Source organism: Pan troglodytes, chromosome 11 (genome assembly GCF_028858775.2).
Source record: "Pan troglodytes isolate AG18354 chromosome 11, NHGRI_mPanTro3-v2.0_pri, whole genome shotgun sequence".
Taxonomy (NCBI): domain Eukaryota; kingdom Metazoa; phylum Chordata; class Mammalia; order Primates; family Hominidae; genus Pan; species Pan troglodytes.
In genome coordinates this window covers 80,652,576-80,670,452 of record NC_072409.2, presented here as the reverse complement: position 1 = coordinate 80,670,452, position 17,877 = coordinate 80,652,576, and the positions used below count along the sequence as shown (strand labels likewise).

The following is a 17,877-nucleotide window of genomic DNA, read 5'->3' as shown; positions in this document are numbered from 1 at the left end:
ATATGTTGCATAGTGGTGAAGTCTGGGCTTTGGGTGTAGCCATCATCCGAATATTGTACATTATACCCATTAAGTTATTTCTCTTTCCTTACCCGCTTCCACCCTTCTAAGTCTCCAGTGTCTATTATTCCACACTCTAAATCCATGTGTACACATTATTTAGCTCCCACTTATAAGTGAGACCATGCAGTATCCCATGGTGTGTAATATATATATACACCACATTTTTAAAAGCCAAACATCTGTTGATGGACACTTAGGTTGATTCCGTATCTTTTTCCTTTTTTTTTTTTTGAGTTCAGGTCTTGCTCCTTTGCCCAGCTGGAGTGCAGTGGTGTGATCACTGCAGCTTTGAACTCCTAGGCTCAAGCAATCCTCCTACCTGTGCCTCTTTAGTAGCAGGGTCTACAGGCATACACCACCATGCCTGGCTAATTTAAAAAAAAAAATTTTTTTTTTTTTTTTAGATGCAGGGTCTTGCTGTATTGCCCAGGCTGGTCTTGAACTCCTGGCCTCAAGTGATCCTCCCACTTTGGCCTTCCAAAGTGCTGAGAGTACAGGTGTGAGCCACTATACTCAGCCCATAATATTTTTGCTACTGTGAATAGTGCTGCAATAAACATATGGGTGCAGGTATCTTTTTGATATAATGATTTATTGAAGTTACATGTTTAATGACAATTGGCTGTCAGTAGTATAATATCTGGCAGATATTAAAAGCACAATCATGCTCACATATGTGCACATATACTTTAAAAATTAATTTATTTTGAAGCAATTTCAAACTTAAGGAAAAGTTGCAAAAACAGTAAAGAACTACTATGTCTCCTCACCCAGATGCTCCAACTAGTCACATTTCACATTTACTTCATTGCCTTCCCTCCATTATGATCAATCTTTTTCTGAATCATTTGAGAGAAAATTGGAGACATGATATTCTGTCATTCCTAAATCTTCCTTTGTATTTCCCTATAAACAAGGCTACTGTTCTGTATAACCATGATATAACCATTCAAATCTGCCAAACAACAATAACAACACTATTATCAAGACCCTATCCATATTTTGCCAACCATCCCAACAATGTCCCTTTTTCCTTTCTAATCCAGAATCCAATCCAGAATGACATGTTGCATTTAGTCGTGATATCTCTTTAGCTTCGTTCGGTGTTTCCCATCCTTAGCAGTTTTAAATGGTATAGGCTTTTCATTTTGTAGCATGTTCTTCAGTTTGGGTCCATTCAGTGTTTCCTCATGTCTGGACTGAGGCCATCCTTTCATGGCAGGAATTACACAAAAAAAATGATGCTGTGCTCTTTTCAGAGCATTGCGTCAGAAAGTACCTGATGTCAACATGTCCTACCATTTATAATGTCAGCCTTGATGACTTGGTTAAGTTTGCATTGGCCAGGTTTCTCCACTGTCAAGGTACCATTTCTTCCCTCTGTAATTGTTAAGTGCCTTGTGGTGCAGTACTCTGAGGATATGCTGGTATTTTGTTCCTTATCAAATCTCTACCTACCAGCTAAGTAGCCGTCTCCTATCTGAATCTACCACCACTAATGATGGTTGCCAATTGGTAACTTTCTGTTTCTATTATTCTTTCTATATTAATTAATTAGTTGGCACTCAATTTTTAGGAAGAGATTTCCCTTTTCTCTCATTAATTTATTTATGTCAATATTGCATTATAACTCTTACATTTCTAATTTATTACATGAGTTATAATCCATTATTGTCATTTATTTTGGTGCTCAAATCGTTCTGGCTTCATATGAGCACTCTTAATTTGACCCTTCAGGGAGAAGATAATGTTTTAGTAATTATTGAAAAGATAGCTGCTTGGAAAAGGTATTGTGAATACAGATATTTGAAAATGCTATTATTTGTATATAGATGTGCGTGTGTGTGTTCTTTTATCAGAAACAATGTTACTGATAAAAACTCATAATTGCATGCTCTAAAATCTTGGAAAGAGACTATTAACATATTAAAAATATTTCTAATGAAGATTTCCAATGAGTTTTGAACTTACTTGTTAAAAATATGAAAATATTTCTCACGATTTTGCAAGAACGGCTGACTGGCATCAGAGAAGAGGAAAAATTACTAGCCAAAGTTTAACAAAATCTCTGAATAATTAGTATGTTGGAACCAATTGCTCTTCTTTCATTAGATTTGATATATCATTATCTTTTTCGGCTGTGACAGCTATGAAAACCATGTATTGAAGTAATTGAATGTACAATCAGACCTTAAAGTCATTCTATAACAAAATATTAAAATAAGATTTAGGAAACAATTAGGCACATTATATCACATTGTTTTAAAAAAAAGTATCACTGTGAATATTTTTAGTTACAGCAAAAAATTTTTTGTTAATAAACATTAAAAAACTTTTAAATTTGTTATGCTTTTCACATTTTAATTTTTATAATATATATTAATGCAGTTATACATCTATATAATTTTTAAATGAATAAACGTACATATGTTGAGAGGTTCATGCTAAAAAAATTTTCCGTGGATAGGGCTGCCTAACTGCAAACACTGGGAGTCTGTTGATATAGACTGACGTGAGGCAAACAAATGTTTGTTTATTTATTTATTGAGACAGGGTCTTACTCTGTCGCTTAGGCTGGAGTGCAGTGGCATGATCATAGCTCACTGCAGCGTCAACCTCCTGGGCTCAAGTGATCCTCCTACCTCAGCCTCCCTTGTAGCTAGGACTATAGGTACGCACTACCACACCCAGCTGATTTTTTTTAATGCTTTGTAGAGATGGAATTTCACTGTGTTGCCCAGGCTGGTCTTGAACTTCTGAACTTCTGAGCTCAAGCGATCCTCCTATCTCAGCCTCCTAAAGTGCTGGGATTATAGGCGTGAGCCACTGCATCTGGCTAAACAAGCTTTTTTTTGTTTGTTTGTTTGTTTTAAGACAGAGCCTCACTCTGTTGCCCAGGCTGGAATGCAGTGGTGTGATCTCGGCTGACTGTAATCTCCGCCTCCCAGGTTCAAGCAGTTCTCATGTCTCAGCCTCCCTAGTAGCTGGGACTACAGGCATGGGCCACCATGCCTGGCTAATTTTTTTTTTTTTTTTTTTTTTTTAATTTTTAATAGAGATGGGGTTTTACCATGTTGGCCAGGCTGGTCTCAAACTCCTGACCTCAAGTGATCCACCTGGCTCAGCCTCCCAAAATGCTGGGATTACAGGCATGAGCCACCACGCCTGGCCTAAACAAGCATTTAAAATGAACATTTATGGAATGAATGTCATAATACTTACTGATTTTTTATTTCTAAGTTTTTTAAAAGTAAGGGTCTTGTAATTCTTCCTATAAAGCAAAGCAAAGTAATTAGCCTTATCCATGTAAAAGGAAAGCTCTGAATTAGAAAAATAAGAATATATTGGAGAAGACACAGTTTAAGTTATGGCCTTTTCTTTTTCAGAAGTATAATAATTCAGAGTCTCTCAAAAAGACTAGCTGAAAACAGTTGCCAAAGCTTGGAATCATACAGACAGAGGCATGGTTTACCTAAGAGTAACTAAGAACTTAATTGAATAAGAGAACAATAGTAAAGATATTCTTAACACAGGTAAAGTAACTGGCAACTGATTAGAAATGTCCAAGAGGAGAACAAGAAGCCAGAGTTTAAAGAGGGTTCTGATAACAGTTTAAGATTGAAGCAGAAATGTACCATTTGTACTTAAGTTGAGATTTAGTAACATATTGGTTGAAGTTACGCGAGAGAAAGAAGTTAAGCACAACACCAAGGATTTTTTTGCCCCGCTGCCGCCCCGCCGCCCCAATCACTCCTTCACCCTCCACTCAAGATAATCTTTTTTGTTAGTTTCCTATTTATCATTCTGGAATATCTGTCTACAAGTACAAGCAAATATGAATATACTAATGCTTCTTTACCTGTTTTTATACAAAAGATGGTATATTATACATACCAAGCATATCTTGATTTTGTATTTGGAGATCCTTCCATATCAGCTCTAAGAAAATTTTTCATTCTTTTTTATAGCTGCATAATATTCCATTGAATGAAATATTTGTTCTGCAAGTATTTAGTCGTTTGTTGATGTTCATTTGGTTGTTTCCAGTCATTTGCTGTTAACCATGTTACAAATGAATAACCTTGTACATACGTCATTTTGCATGTGTGCAGGTATACCAAGGGGATATGCATTTATAATTTTGATAAATATTGCCAAATTGCCATCCATTTGTCTATGGCTTAAAATAACAAGGGCTTGTTTCTTGCTCGTATTCCACATCAAGGAGTTTTGCTTTAAAGTTGTCTTCTCTCTGCAATCCAGGCTGATGGAGCAACCAACACCTGGAACACTGCCAGTCACAATGGTAAAAGGAAGGGAAAGATAACAAGTGAAAGAAAATATAGCAAGTTGTACTTTGGCTCTTAAAACTTCTACCCAGAAGTTATTAATACATATGTTGCTTTTGCTCATATTTTCCTAGCTAAAGGAAATCATGAAACCAAACTTAACTTTGTAAAAATAATTTCAACTTCTATTAATATTTTAGATACAGAGGGCTGAGTGCAGTGGCTTATGCCTGTAATCCCAGCAGGAGTTTGAGACCAGCCTGGCCAACATGGTGAAACCCTCATCCTTACCAAAAATACAAAAATTAGCCGGGTGTGGTGGTGCATACCTGTAATCCCAGCTACTTAGGAGGCTGAGGCAGGAGAATTGCCTGAACCCGGGAAGCAGAGGTTGCAGTGGGCCAAGCTCATGCCACTGCACTCCAACCTAGGTGACAGAGTGAGACCCTATGTCAAAAAAAAAAAAAAAAGAAAAGAAAAAAATTAGATACAGGGGATACCTGTGCAGGTTTGTTACATAGGTATTTTGCATGATGCTGAGATTTGGGGTATAGATCCTGTCACCCATGTAGTGAACATAGTACTCAGGTAGTTTTTCAATCCCTGCCATCTTCCTCCTTCCTCCCTCTAGTAGTCCACAGTGTCTATTGTTCCCATATTTATGAGTACCCAATGTTTAGATGCCACTCATTTTTTAAAACTTTTTTTTTTAATTTTATTTTTTTGAGGTGGGGTCTCACTCTGTCACCCAGGCTGGAGTGCACGGGCATGATCACAGCTCACTGCAACCTTAACTCCTGGGCTCAAGCAACCCTTCACCTCAGCCTCCCAAGTAGCTGGGACCACAGGCATGTGCCACTTATGCCCAGCAAATTAAAAAATTCTTGTGTAGAGATAGGGTCTCATTATGTTTCCTAGGCTGGTCTTGAACTCCTGGCCTCAAGCAATCCTCTTGTCTCAGACTCCCAAAGTGCTGGGATTACAGGCATGATTATAGGCCTGGCCCCTAGCTCCCATTTATAAATGAGAATATGCGATATATGGTTTTCTGTTCCTGCATTAATTTGCTTAAAATTATGGCCTCCAACTGCATCCATGTTGTTGCAAAGGACATTTCACTGTTTTTTATGGCTGCATAGTATTCCATGATGCATATGTACCACATTTTCTTTATCCAGTCCACTGTTGATGGGTACCTAGGTTGATTTGATGTCTCTGCTATTGTGAATAATGCTGCAATGAATATATGAGTGTATGTGTTTTTTTGGTAGAACGATTTGTTTTCTTTTCATTATATACCCAGTAATGGGATTGCTGGGTTGAATGCTAGCTCTGTTTTAATTAAAGTGGAGCAGTATGACATACTTTTAAAGAGATAGAGAAGGATATTTGTCAGTGGCTTTAATGCCTACCCCCAAAAGTATATGCTTCCCATAGGGAGTGTACCAATTTATACTCCCACTAGTAATGTCTTAAGAGTGGTTTTCTCTTTCCTAACCCATCAGTAATGTATCGAACTTTTGGATTTTCACTTATCTGCTAGGCTCTTTTTGCTATCCTGTTTAGGTGAAATGCTTCCAACATATAGAATTATTTATATTTCAAAAATTCTCAGAGACTTTATATTTGCTGTTTCCCATGCTTAGAATGCTCTTTCTCTTAATTCACTTAGCTAACTTTTCATTCACATCTTTTAAAACCCAGTCAGCTGTCAGTTTTGGGGTAAAGTTTCTACACTCTTTGCATATTTTTTTCTACTGCATGATGATATAATGGAGTTACTTGTTTACTGCTATATCTTTCTTTTCTGTGTACTTCTTGTAAGATCCTTTAATGTCAGGCTAAGCTTTTTAAGGCTGATATTCAAGAGCCCAGTATGGAATCTGGCAAAGTGTGTTTAGCTAACCTTTTGTGGATGCTTAACCAGCCAGAGATGCCCCGCATTATTTCCACAGAAGTCTCCATGTGCTTCTTTATCTTCTAATTAATACTATTTTTAATTATTCCCAAGGCCCAGCACTTAAAGTCAATAATAGCAGAATATTAACTATTAACATTAGCTATATTTTCTTATATAAGCTTTATATACATGAACATAAATTTACCGAATTTAGATCATAATATGTGTGGATTTAAACATTTTTTTTCTCACTTTGTTTTTGTGAACTTTATTCTGGGTTATTAAATATTTTTGAAAACATGATTTAATGACTATTAATAGATTAATATTCTCTTATATAGGTATTTTATAATATTCCTCTTGTTTCTTTCTTTTCTTTTTTCTTCTTTTCTTTTGAGACAGCGTCTTGCCTGGGCTGGAGTGCAGTGGTACAAGCACAGCTCACTGCAGCCTTGACCTTCCAGGCTCAAGTGATCCGCCCACCTCAGCCTCCCAAGTAGCTGGGACTACAGGCGTGTGCCACCATGCCCGGCTGATTTATTTGTTGTAGAGATGGAGTCTTCCTATGTTGCCCAGCCTGGTCTTGAACTCCTGGGCTCAAGCAATTTTCCTGTGTCAACCTCCGAAAATGCTGGGATTACAGGCATGAGCCCTCATACCTGGCTCCTCTTGTTACTATTATGAATAACGCTGTGATGAGCATCATTGTGCATACATCTGTTTTCATTTCTGATTATTTCTTTAACTTAAAATAGATTAAATTACTGAGTTGAAGGATATAAGTTTTTAAATTTAAATTTTATTTTTTATTTTTAATTTTATTTTTTAAAATAGAGACCAGGTCTCACTACATTGCCTAGGCTGGTCTTGAACTCTTAGCCTCAGGTGATCGTCCTGTCTGGGCCTCCTGCAATGCCATGATTACTGGTATGAGCCATCACACTCGGCTTCAGGGGTATATATATATTTTAAGACTTCTGACAAACTTCTTAATTTATTTTCAGAAAAGCTTTTCCGGTTTTTACTTTCAGTATTTGAGTGTGCTGTACCAACATTAAGTATTCTTATTTTAGAAAATTTTTGCCAATTTGACAGAAGAATGGTATACCATTGTTTAATTTGCATTTCTTTGATTATCTGTGATTTGAATATATCTCATAAGTTTATAGGTCACTTATACTTCTTCAGCTAATATTACATCAAAGAGACTTTGAGAATCATAGAAACCTAGTTACACTTATGCTATTCCTATAAGATTGTCAGTCACTTGAGGGAAGAGGTTATATAGAGTCATCTCTGTGTCTTCTGGGCTGGCTGAGTACATGGCCATATGTACTTAATAAGTGTTTGATGACATTGCTATTGCTGATGAGGCAGTAATGTTGGTAGTGTGGGTGGGAGTGGATATGAATCTGTACCTTATTTGGCTTAGCTGCAGAAAAATCTGGGGGAGGAGGTGAGACTTTAGCTCTAGAAACGGAGATTGCGGTGGCAGCGGGTGGGTGGGTGTTCCAGGTGGAAGGGACAGTTCAGGAGAAGGCATGGAGATAGGCCAGGAAGAAGGCTTGACAGGAGCTCTTGGGTTGTTGAAGAAAGCTGAGGAAGGAGAGCCTTGGTAAGCAGAGACAGAACAGCAAATAGATGAGAAGGCCTGGGTTTAAATGGAGCAGTCTCAGGAGAGGTAGGATTACAGCTGCCAGCCTGAGAGGTAGATCAGCATTTTCTTAGGGGCGATCATTAAGACAGAGAACGAATCGAAACTCTTCTGCAAAGTTCCGTTCTCACTTGTTACTCCCTCCCAAGAAAAGTGACTTCCTTCTTGTTCTATAATTGAAGCCTCAAAAATGGGTCCCTAGGGGAAAAATAATGAGGCTCAAGGAGAGGGCTTTTGAGAACTGCACCATTCAGACTTAATTGCACCAGGGAAATACTCTTTCCATAATCTTAAACTCTGGAATTTTTTCTGATCATGTCTGCCTATCTTAACTTCTCAACTCTTTGCCCTCATGGAGACTACCAATTTCCGATCCCTCCTTTTTCTCACAACTTTTCATCCCTCTCCCTAACCATTGCCATTCTAACATTTCTAAAAAAAACTGAAGAATGTTTTGAATAAGTAATAAATGTAAAATATAAAATTGAAAAGGATATTATATATAGATATATATTTATAAATATATAGTGCACAGTTTTCCTACTTCAGATTCCCAGGCCCCCTCATCTCCTTTTCCCCCATCTTATTATTTGTGTCTCATGAATCAGTCCAGAGTTAATCCATCCATTTATGAGCATGTGTGTGCCCCAAAACTTGTATGTGTGTATTACACACATTGTCCTACACCTTGCTTTTTTCATTTATTGCTCTATCTGGGAGATTTTTTTTCCTTATTAGTATAAATAGAGTTCATACTCTATTAACAGCTGCATAGTTTTTCTGTTAGTATAAATAGGGCTACTGCTTTGTAAATAGCTATATAGTATTTCTTTCTGTAGATGTGTTATGATTTATATACTTTGCCCCCTATTGATGGATCTTTAGGTTGTTTCTAATGTAGTTGCAATGCAAATCCTGTACATAAGCCTGAATACTTCAAGACTTATCTTAGCCACAGCTTTTGAGACCCCTCTTCAAACTTCATGGTAAGCCCTACCCAAGAACAGGCCTTACTATTGCTTCACAAACCAGAGTGACCTTCCCTGGCCCTAGCTGCTCCTCTGAATGCTGTGAGACAACCCTTGTTCTCAACAGACTGTTTTCGCCTTCTGAGAAACTGCAGTGCCTTTACCTGATATCTGAGACCAGAACCAACATATTCTCTACCTTCTGACCTTGACTGGACCTGGCTGTTCCTTGAAGCCCTCTTTGGTAGAGACTATGCCTTTTATATGCCCCATGCATTACTGGGTCAGAAGTGAGGTTTGGTTTTCTCTGGCTTCCTCTGCCACTTCCAAGCCATTACTAGATCCTTGCCTAACCTGTTTCTACAGCCACCTTCCTTGTTGCAATTAGATTACAACTTTCCCATAATTCCCCATTTATTCGTTGAAAATTTTAGTACCTGCATCACAGTTTTCCTTTTTAATCTCAACTCTTGCCATAATAATAATATCATTATAGTAACCACATTTATTGAATACTACTATGTGTAGGCACTATATCTTTACATGCATTACCTAATGAATTCGTAATAATAATTCTGTGAATTAGGCTTATGTTATTAGGCCCACTTTATTGATTAAGCAACTCAGTGTTTAGAAAGATAGAAACTTGTTCAGGATCACCCAGCTAGTAAGATTTAGGACCAGGATTCAAATCTAGATCTATTTAACTTCAGAGCTTGTCTTTTTAACACTAATCTTAGAACCCTACTTTCCAAAGCATGTTCCACAGGACTCCAGTTTCTAGAGTCATTAATAGGTATCATATTATACAGGGTTCTATGTCAAAGAAATTTGGGAAACACAGAATTCAACAGAGCACAAAGCCAATAGATTGCCTTATATCTTAGGACTTCTCAGAAACTTCAATATACTTAGGCTTATTTTGATTCTCTAAGAAGGGAATATAATATGCACAGCTTTATTGCAGACTTATTTGACCATGAAACACTCTTTTAGAGACACATTCTGTGGGACTAGTTTTCCAAGGAATATACTTGAGAAAAGTCTGCGTCAGAGATCCCATTGTCATTTCATTAAAACTGTATTTGTGAAGGTCATCAGTGAGCTCCTAACTGATAACTTAGTGGTTGCTTTTCAGTGTTTATCTTATTGGACCTCTTTGCAGTATTTGACACTTGTGAACAGTCCCTCCTGTTTTAACATCTAAGAAACCATCTCCAACTCTCCTCTTTGATCTGTCTTCAGTCTCTTTTCTGATTTCTCTGTTTGCTCATTTCTTAAATGTTGTTCTTTCCAGAGTTCTTTCCTCAATGCTCTTTTCATATAAATCTATACATTTTTCTTTTGAAATATCATTTATTATGTCACCTATCACCTATATGTGGGTTGCTCTCTTATCCAGCCCAGACCCTAAACCCATATTTCTAACTACTTCTTGGACACTCACTTGTCCCATCAGCATCTCAAATTCAGCTTGTCCCAATCAAAAGACATCACCTCTCTAAAACCTGTTTTATGTCCTGCATTTTGTTCCCATGCTTCCCAAATCAACCCTGAACCCACTAGATGTGATTGGGCTCCTGAGAGATAAGAGAAAGCGAAGACATTCTTTTTAAGATGTAGAAGAATGAGGAGCTGGAGTTTCACTTATCCTCAGAGGGAGAGAAGGATGAGGTAACTATCTTATGCACATAAAAAGTACTCCATAAATATCTGTTGGCAGGATGAATGAACAGGATGTAGAGTAAGGAAGCTTGTCCTTTTGCATTCTGGGCAGTTGAGTTGTGAAGAGGAATGAGGGGGGTTTTCTTGCCTAAAAATCTCTAGAAAAGGAGAGGTCCATACCCATTCTTGCCTATTCTCACTTTTGGTTGAGAAAAAAAAATTTTTTTATTTCCAAATTTTATCTTTTACCAGCTACCCATGGCTCTTCCCTCTGCTCACACAGCTTGCCTCCACTTCCTTTTACTATTCTAAGTGACATAGAGACAAGGATACACTGCCGTTGTACTCTTGCAGCCTTCTCATTCAGTCCTACTTTCATACCATTTCCCCTCAGTGGCTTGACAACAAATTCTTGTTCCTTTGTTTTTAGTAACAAATATTTTTAAATTCAGATATAATTAATATAACATAAAGCCATCTTAAAGTATACAATTAAGTGGTATTTAATATAGTCACTAGATCACACAACCATCACCACTACCTAATTCCAGAACATTTTCATCACCTCAAAAGGAAATCCCATACCCATTAGGGATTACTCCCTATTCCCTTTTCCACCAGCCTGTAGCAACCATGAATTTACTTTCTGTCTGTGTAGATTTGTCTGGACATTTCATACCAATGGATTCCTATCATATGTGGCCTACTGTGTCTGGATTCTTTTATTTAGCTTAATGTTCTTAAGGTTCATCCATGTTGTAGCATGGATCGTTACTTTTGGCTATTATGAATAATGCAGCTGTGAACATTCATGTACAAGTTCTTGTGTGAACATAAGTTTTCAGCTTTTTTGGGTATGCACTTAGGAATGGAACCGCTAGGTCATATGGTAACGTTGTTTAACATTTTGAGAAACTGCCAGACTGTTTTTTAAAGTGGTTGTGCTATTTTACCTTCCCATCAGCAGTGTATGAGGGTTTCATTTTCTCCCCATCTTTGCCAACACTTATTGTCTGTCTTTTTTTATTATAGCCATCCTAGTGGGTGTGAAGTGCTAACTTGTGATTTTGATTTGCATTTCCTTAGTAACTAATGATGTTGAGTATCTTTTCATGTGCTTATTGGCCATTTTTATATCTTCTTTGGAGTTTAGTAGTCTCCTCTTAAACATAGGGGATACATTCCCAGACCCCAAATGGGTACCTGAAACCGTGGATAGTACCAAACTTCACATATACTATGTTTTTTCCTATACATACGTATGATAAGGTTTAATTTGTTAATTTTAGAGACAGGATCTCACTCTGTCCTGCAGGCTGGAATGCAGTGGTTCACTGCAGCCTTGAATCCTGGGCTCAAGCAGTCCTTCCACCTCAGCTTCCTGAGTAGCTTGGACTATAGGCATGCACCACTACACCTGGCTAAGTTTCTATTTTTTAGTTTTTTGTAGAGACAAGAGCTGTGTTGCCCAGGCTGGTCTTCAACTTCTGGGCTCAAGTGATCCTTATGCCTTGGTCTCCCGAGGCACTGGGATTGCAGGTGTGAACCACTGTGCCCAGCCAATGTTTAATTTATAAATTAGGCACAGTAAGAGATTAACAACAATAACTGATAATAAAATAAAACAATTATAACCATATACTGTAATTAAAGATATGTAAATATGATCTCTTAAAATATTTTATTGTATTGTACAGCAGGTAACTGAAACCACAGAAAGCAAAACAGTGGCTAAGGAGGGACTACCATAATATCTATTCAAATCCTCCGCTCATTTTTAAATTGGGTTATTTGTCTTTTTGTTGTTGAGTTGGAAGAGTTCTTCACATATTTTGGATAGAAGTCCCTTATCAAACATATGATTTGCAAATATTTTCTCCTACTCCTGTTCCTTTTTAATTTTTTCAAACCTCTTCTGAATTTGCCATGTTTTGCCTTAATTATGCCCTAACTTGCAACCTTTCTTCTCTTTCTCTTGCCTATCTCTGGGGAAATTGGCCACAGCAGCCAAGCCTCTGAAGCAATAAGGAGGAGCTGTTTTTTCTAGGGTGTGGAAGTAGCTTGCCTAGTTGGTCAGTGTATTATTAGGGTTCTCCAGTGGGAGAGAACCAATAGGATATATGTATATATAAAAGGGACTTTATTAAGGAGAATTGGCTTACATGATTACAAGGTGAAGTCCCATGCATGATAGGCTGTCTGCAAGCTGGAGAAAGAGAGGAGCCAGTAGAGGCTCAGTCCAAGTCCAAAAGCCTCAAAACCAGGGAAGCTGACAGTACAGCCTTCAGTCTGCAGCTGAAGACCTAAGGGACCCCAGGAAGCCTCTTGGTGCAAGTCCCAAATAACCTGTTCAAGGGCAGGAGAAGAGGAAGCAAATGTCCACATGGGAAGAAAAAAGAGAGCCAGAAAACTCAGCAAGCAAATTTATTCCACCTTCTTCCACCTGCTTTGTTCTAGCTACACTGGCAGCCGATTAGATTGTGCCCACCCACATTGAGGGTGGGTCTTCCTCTCCCAGTCCACCAACTCAAATTTCTATCTTCTGTGGCAACACCCTCACAACACCCAGAAACAATACTTCCCCAGCCATCTATCTAGGCATCCCTCCAGTCAGGTTGACACCTAATATTAACCATTACCGTCAATGAAAGCATGTTCTGGAGCATCGCAGCCATGAAAGCATGTTCTGGAGCTGCCAGCTCATGTAGCATCCTCATGGTCTCAGTCCCTCCTTTTCTGTTTCTCTAATATACGCATCTAGCTCCGTCCTTGGAATTCAACCATTTAGGTAAAAACTAAAGTTGTCAGTAGAAAGGAATTCAAAAGATGAAGCTAAGTAGATGACAACAGTGATTTCTTTAGGAATAAAGCTTCAAATTTTCTTTTCTTTTTCTTTTACTTTTTCTTTTTTTCTTTTTCGAGACTGAGTCTCACTCTGTTGCCCAGGCTGTAGTGCAGTGGCTCAATCTCAGCTCACTGCAACCTCTGCCTCCCAGGTTCAAGCAATTCTCCTGCCTCAGCCTCCCGAGTAGCTGGGACTACAGGCATGTGCCAACATGCCCAGCTAATTTTTTTTGTATTTTTAGTAGAGATGGGGTTTGACCGTGTTGGCCAGGCTGGTCTCGAATTCCTGACCTCAGGTGATCCTCCCACCTTGACCTACCAAAGTGCTGGGATTACAGGCGTGAGCCACCATGCCCAGCCTAAATTTTCTTTTAAACATGAGCAAAGTCCCTCCACCTCTCCCACCTCTATTGACACTGAAAAGAGCAGAGCTGCCAGAAGGATTCATGTGGTTCTCTTGCTTCTGTTCTCCATATCTGCTAAGCAGCAGCCCAGAGTAGGGATGAAAGCTGAGACTGGTCTAGTTCTCATTCTCCAAAGCCACCAACTGAGATGATCCTTCCACTGTATTCCAAAGTTTCCCTACAAAGGAAAGGAAAAAACCAGAGTGCCTGGCTTCTGGTTCTGAATTGTCCCCTTCCTTCCTTCCTTCCTTCCTCCCTTCCTTCCTTCCTTCCCTTTCTTCCTCCCTTCCTTCCCTTTCTTCCCTTCCTTCTGTTCCTTCCTTTCCTTCTTTTCTTTTCCTTTCTTTTCCTTCCCTTTCCCTTTCCTTTCTTTTTGACGGAGTCTGGCTCTGTCGCCCAGGCTGGAGTGCAGTGGTGTGATCTCTGCTCACTGCAAGCTCCGCCTCCTGGGTTCACGCCATTTTCCTGCCTCAGCCTCCCGAGTAGCTGGGACTACAGGTGCCCACCACCATGCCTGGCTAATTTTTTTTTTTTGTATTTTTAGTAGAGATGGGGTTTCACTGTGTTAGCTAAGATGGTCTCGATCTCCTGACCTTGTGATCCGCCCACCTCGGCCTCCCAAAGTGCTGGGATTACATGCGTGAGCCACCTCGCCCAGCCCCGAATTGTCCCCTTTCTTCCCTTGCCTTTTAAATATCTGATACCACTGAGTTCCTGATTTCACCTTTTCCTCCTCTCATGGGCTGAGTTTGTCCCCATTCCCACCCCAAAGTTCATAATGTTGAAGTCTTAACCTTCCCCAGGGGTTGGATACCTAACCCCAGGTATCTTAGAATGTGACATTATTTGGAGATAGGGTCGTTAAGTGGGTAATTAATATAAACTGAAGTCATATGGGTGGGCTTTACTCCATTATGACTAATGTCCTTGGAAGAAGAAGAAATGAGGACACAGACACAGATAGGAAAGACCATTTGAAGGCAGAGAAGATGGCCATTGACAAGCCAGGGAAAGAGGCCTTGGGAGAAATCAACCTTCTTGGCATCTTAATCTTGGATTTCTAATATCCAGCATTGTGAGATTTTTTTTTTTTTGAGATAGGGTCTCACTCTGTTGCCCAGGCTGGAGTGCAGTGGTGCGATCTTGGCTCACTACAGCCTCCACCTCCTAGGCTCAAGTGGTCCTCCCATCCCAGCCTCCCTAGTAGCTGGGACCACAGGTACATGCCACTATGCCCAGCTAGTTTTTTATATTTTTTGTGGAGATGGGGTTTCTCTATGTTGCCCAGGCTGGTCTCGAACTCCCAAGCTCAAGCAATCCACCCCCCTTGGCCTCCCAAAGTGCTGGGATTACACCACGCCTGGTCAAAAATAAATTTTAGTTGGTTAAGCCACCCAGACTGTGCTACTTTGTTTTGGCAGCCCTAGAAAACTAATATACCTCCCATGGCAGAAGAGGGAAGAGGGTGGCACAAGCCTCACTATTTCTCGCCTGTCAATATTTGTTTCCTGAGGTCCACTTGGAGAGAAATAGGGTTTCCAGACTGGTAGACACAGAGCCCAAGAGCCCATTCACAATATTGTGTCTTTTGTATCCGTTTACTGTGAAATTGTTACTAACAAAATTTAGGGCTGGATAGAAATGCCGAGAACTGGGTTTTTGTATTAGCTCACCCTTAAAATCTGAAATAACTAACAAATTCATATTTGTTGTTCTTCTCAGTTATAAAATTAGGGATAGCGACTTGTTCTCTCTCACAGGATTTTGGTGAGATCACAGAAAAATGCATTTTTGAGTACAAAGCTCTACAAGCATTTACTTAAAAGTCTCTAGCCAGCCTCCTAGTACTTTCCAGAACTGTTGGCTTTTAGGGATCTGTCATGACCTTTCTAGCCTAGACCTGAGGCAACTGAATGACCCATCAAAGGTCATTGCTGACCATGGCTGGAACCTTTGCTGCTAAGTGAGGATCCATTGACACTGCTGCTTTTTTGGCTGATGTGGCAATGAGCCAATGCCATAGGATTTCAGGCTCTTATAGGGATCTAGGCCACCAGGTCTCCCCTGTGGTAACAGGGTTGCTAGGGTAACTTATCTATGGATGACTCCAATGAGGCTATTTGGTATGTTAGTGCTTCTCTGGGACCACCAAAGAAGAGGAAGAAGTCAACGGAAGCCAAAGGCTGACCTGTGCAATGTGGGAACATTTTCAAAGAGCAGCTTTCATGCACTTGTCAGTAGCAATACGGATGTTTTTTGTTTGTTTTACCTCTGAAATATTCTGGACACATTTATGGCCTGGATCTGGATGTTCATCAATGGTGGATCTTCTGTAAACCTTCTAGTTCTGGGCTGTGACTGAGCCTGGTGAATTATAGGATATCACACCTGGACTGAGATTTGGGGCAGTGGATCGTTTGGAAGGGTGGATTTGGCTCTGGTTTCCAAGGAGCACATAGAACATTTCCAAGGGATGCCGTAATGTCATCAACCTGTCCAGAGTTAGAGAAAAGGGTATCAGATACTGGCTGCGGGCCTTAGCTCCAAATGGTAGGTATTTTCTGGGCATAGTATCAATAAAGGGAGGTACATAGTTAACTCTTATGGAATAAGTCAGATTCCTCTACAAAATTACTTGCTTCCAAGTAATAAGCAAAGCATCCTTTCTCACTCTCTACCACCACCTTCTCTGATTCCTGCTGCTTATTTGACCATCCAACCAATGAGAATATTCATTGCTGGCTGTTCCTCTGTGAAAAAACATCCTTTTGCCAAAGTTATCCAAAATGAAGCAACTTAAGTAATTATTCAGGGTTTTTTGTTTTGTTTTGTTTTTTCGTTTTCTTTTGTTTTTTGAGACAAGGTCTCACTCTGTCACCCAGGCTGCAGTGTAGTGGCGTGATCTTGGCTGACTGCATCCTCTGCCTCCAGATTCAAGCGATTCTTGTGCCTTAGCCTCCCATGTAGCTGGGATTACAGGAGTGCATCACCACACCCGGCTAAATTTGTATTTTTAGTAGAGATGGGGTTTCGCCATCTTGGCCAGGCTGGTCTTGAACTCCTGGCCTCAAGCGATCTGCCCGCCTTGGCCTCCTAAAGTGCTGGTATTACAGGCATGTGCCACTGTGCCCAGCACTTTTTCAGTTTTAAATCAAGCCCCTAATAAGTGGGTACTGCTGGGTACTGTTGGGACTATTTGTAAGACATTTTCCTATTCTCCAAGAGCTTATAGGCCAGAGGGGAGGTAGAAATAATTAACAGTTAAGTATTTAAATACTTTTTTTCTCTCAGTCACTTTTTCCTCATTCTTACTTTCTGTGCAGCATTCCATAATGTTTTTAAAACTCCCTTTTTTGGTTTCCTATTTTCTTCTATTACTGTTAGATTCTCCCAATTCTCTTCCTTCCTTAGCTCCTGCCTCATTTCTTTCTACAGTCTTCCCTCAAGCATCTCTTTTAATCTCAAAACTGCATCTCTTCAGCCTCTAATCAAGAATCTTTAATTAAGCAACTACTCTATGGAAGGTAATGTGCTTGGTCCTACCTACTGTGATAGGTAACCAGTAGGCTTCCAACTAGCCTTTTTTTTTTTTTTTTTTGAACGGAGTCTTGCTCTTGCCCAGGCTGGAGTGCAATGGTGCGATCTCAGCTCACTGCAACCTCCACCTACCAGGATCAAGCAATTCTCCTGCCTTAGCCTCCCAAGTAGCTGGGACTACAGGCATGAGCCACCACGTCTGGCTAATTTGTTTTGCATTTTTAGTACAGATGGGGATTCACCAATAATCCACCCGCCTCGGCCTCCCAAAGTGCTGGGGTTACAGGCTTGAGCCACTGCACCCAGCCTCCCAACTAGCCTTTGTAAGCAAATGTTCCCAAATCTAAACCTTCCCTTTTTCCTTAGGCTCTATTCTTCCTGTCTAGTTATCTACTAGTTATTTTCACTATAATTTCCCAATGTTTAAAACTTCCCTCTTGAGCCTATTCCTTTTCCTTTGTTCTCTATTTATATTAAAGTCACCATCATTCTACTAGTCACCCACTCAAAATCACGGTGTCACTTTTTATTCTTCCTTCTCTCTTGCCTCCCA

General features: G+C 39.7%; 1 protein-coding gene across 7 annotated transcripts in view; it reads left to right on the top strand.

Annotated features, from left to right (window-relative positions):
* Nucleotides 1–17,877, top strand: part of UNC13B (unc-13 homolog B) — a 243,450-nt gene that overhangs the window by 154,499 nt on the left and 71,074 nt on the right. The window lies entirely within an intron of this gene.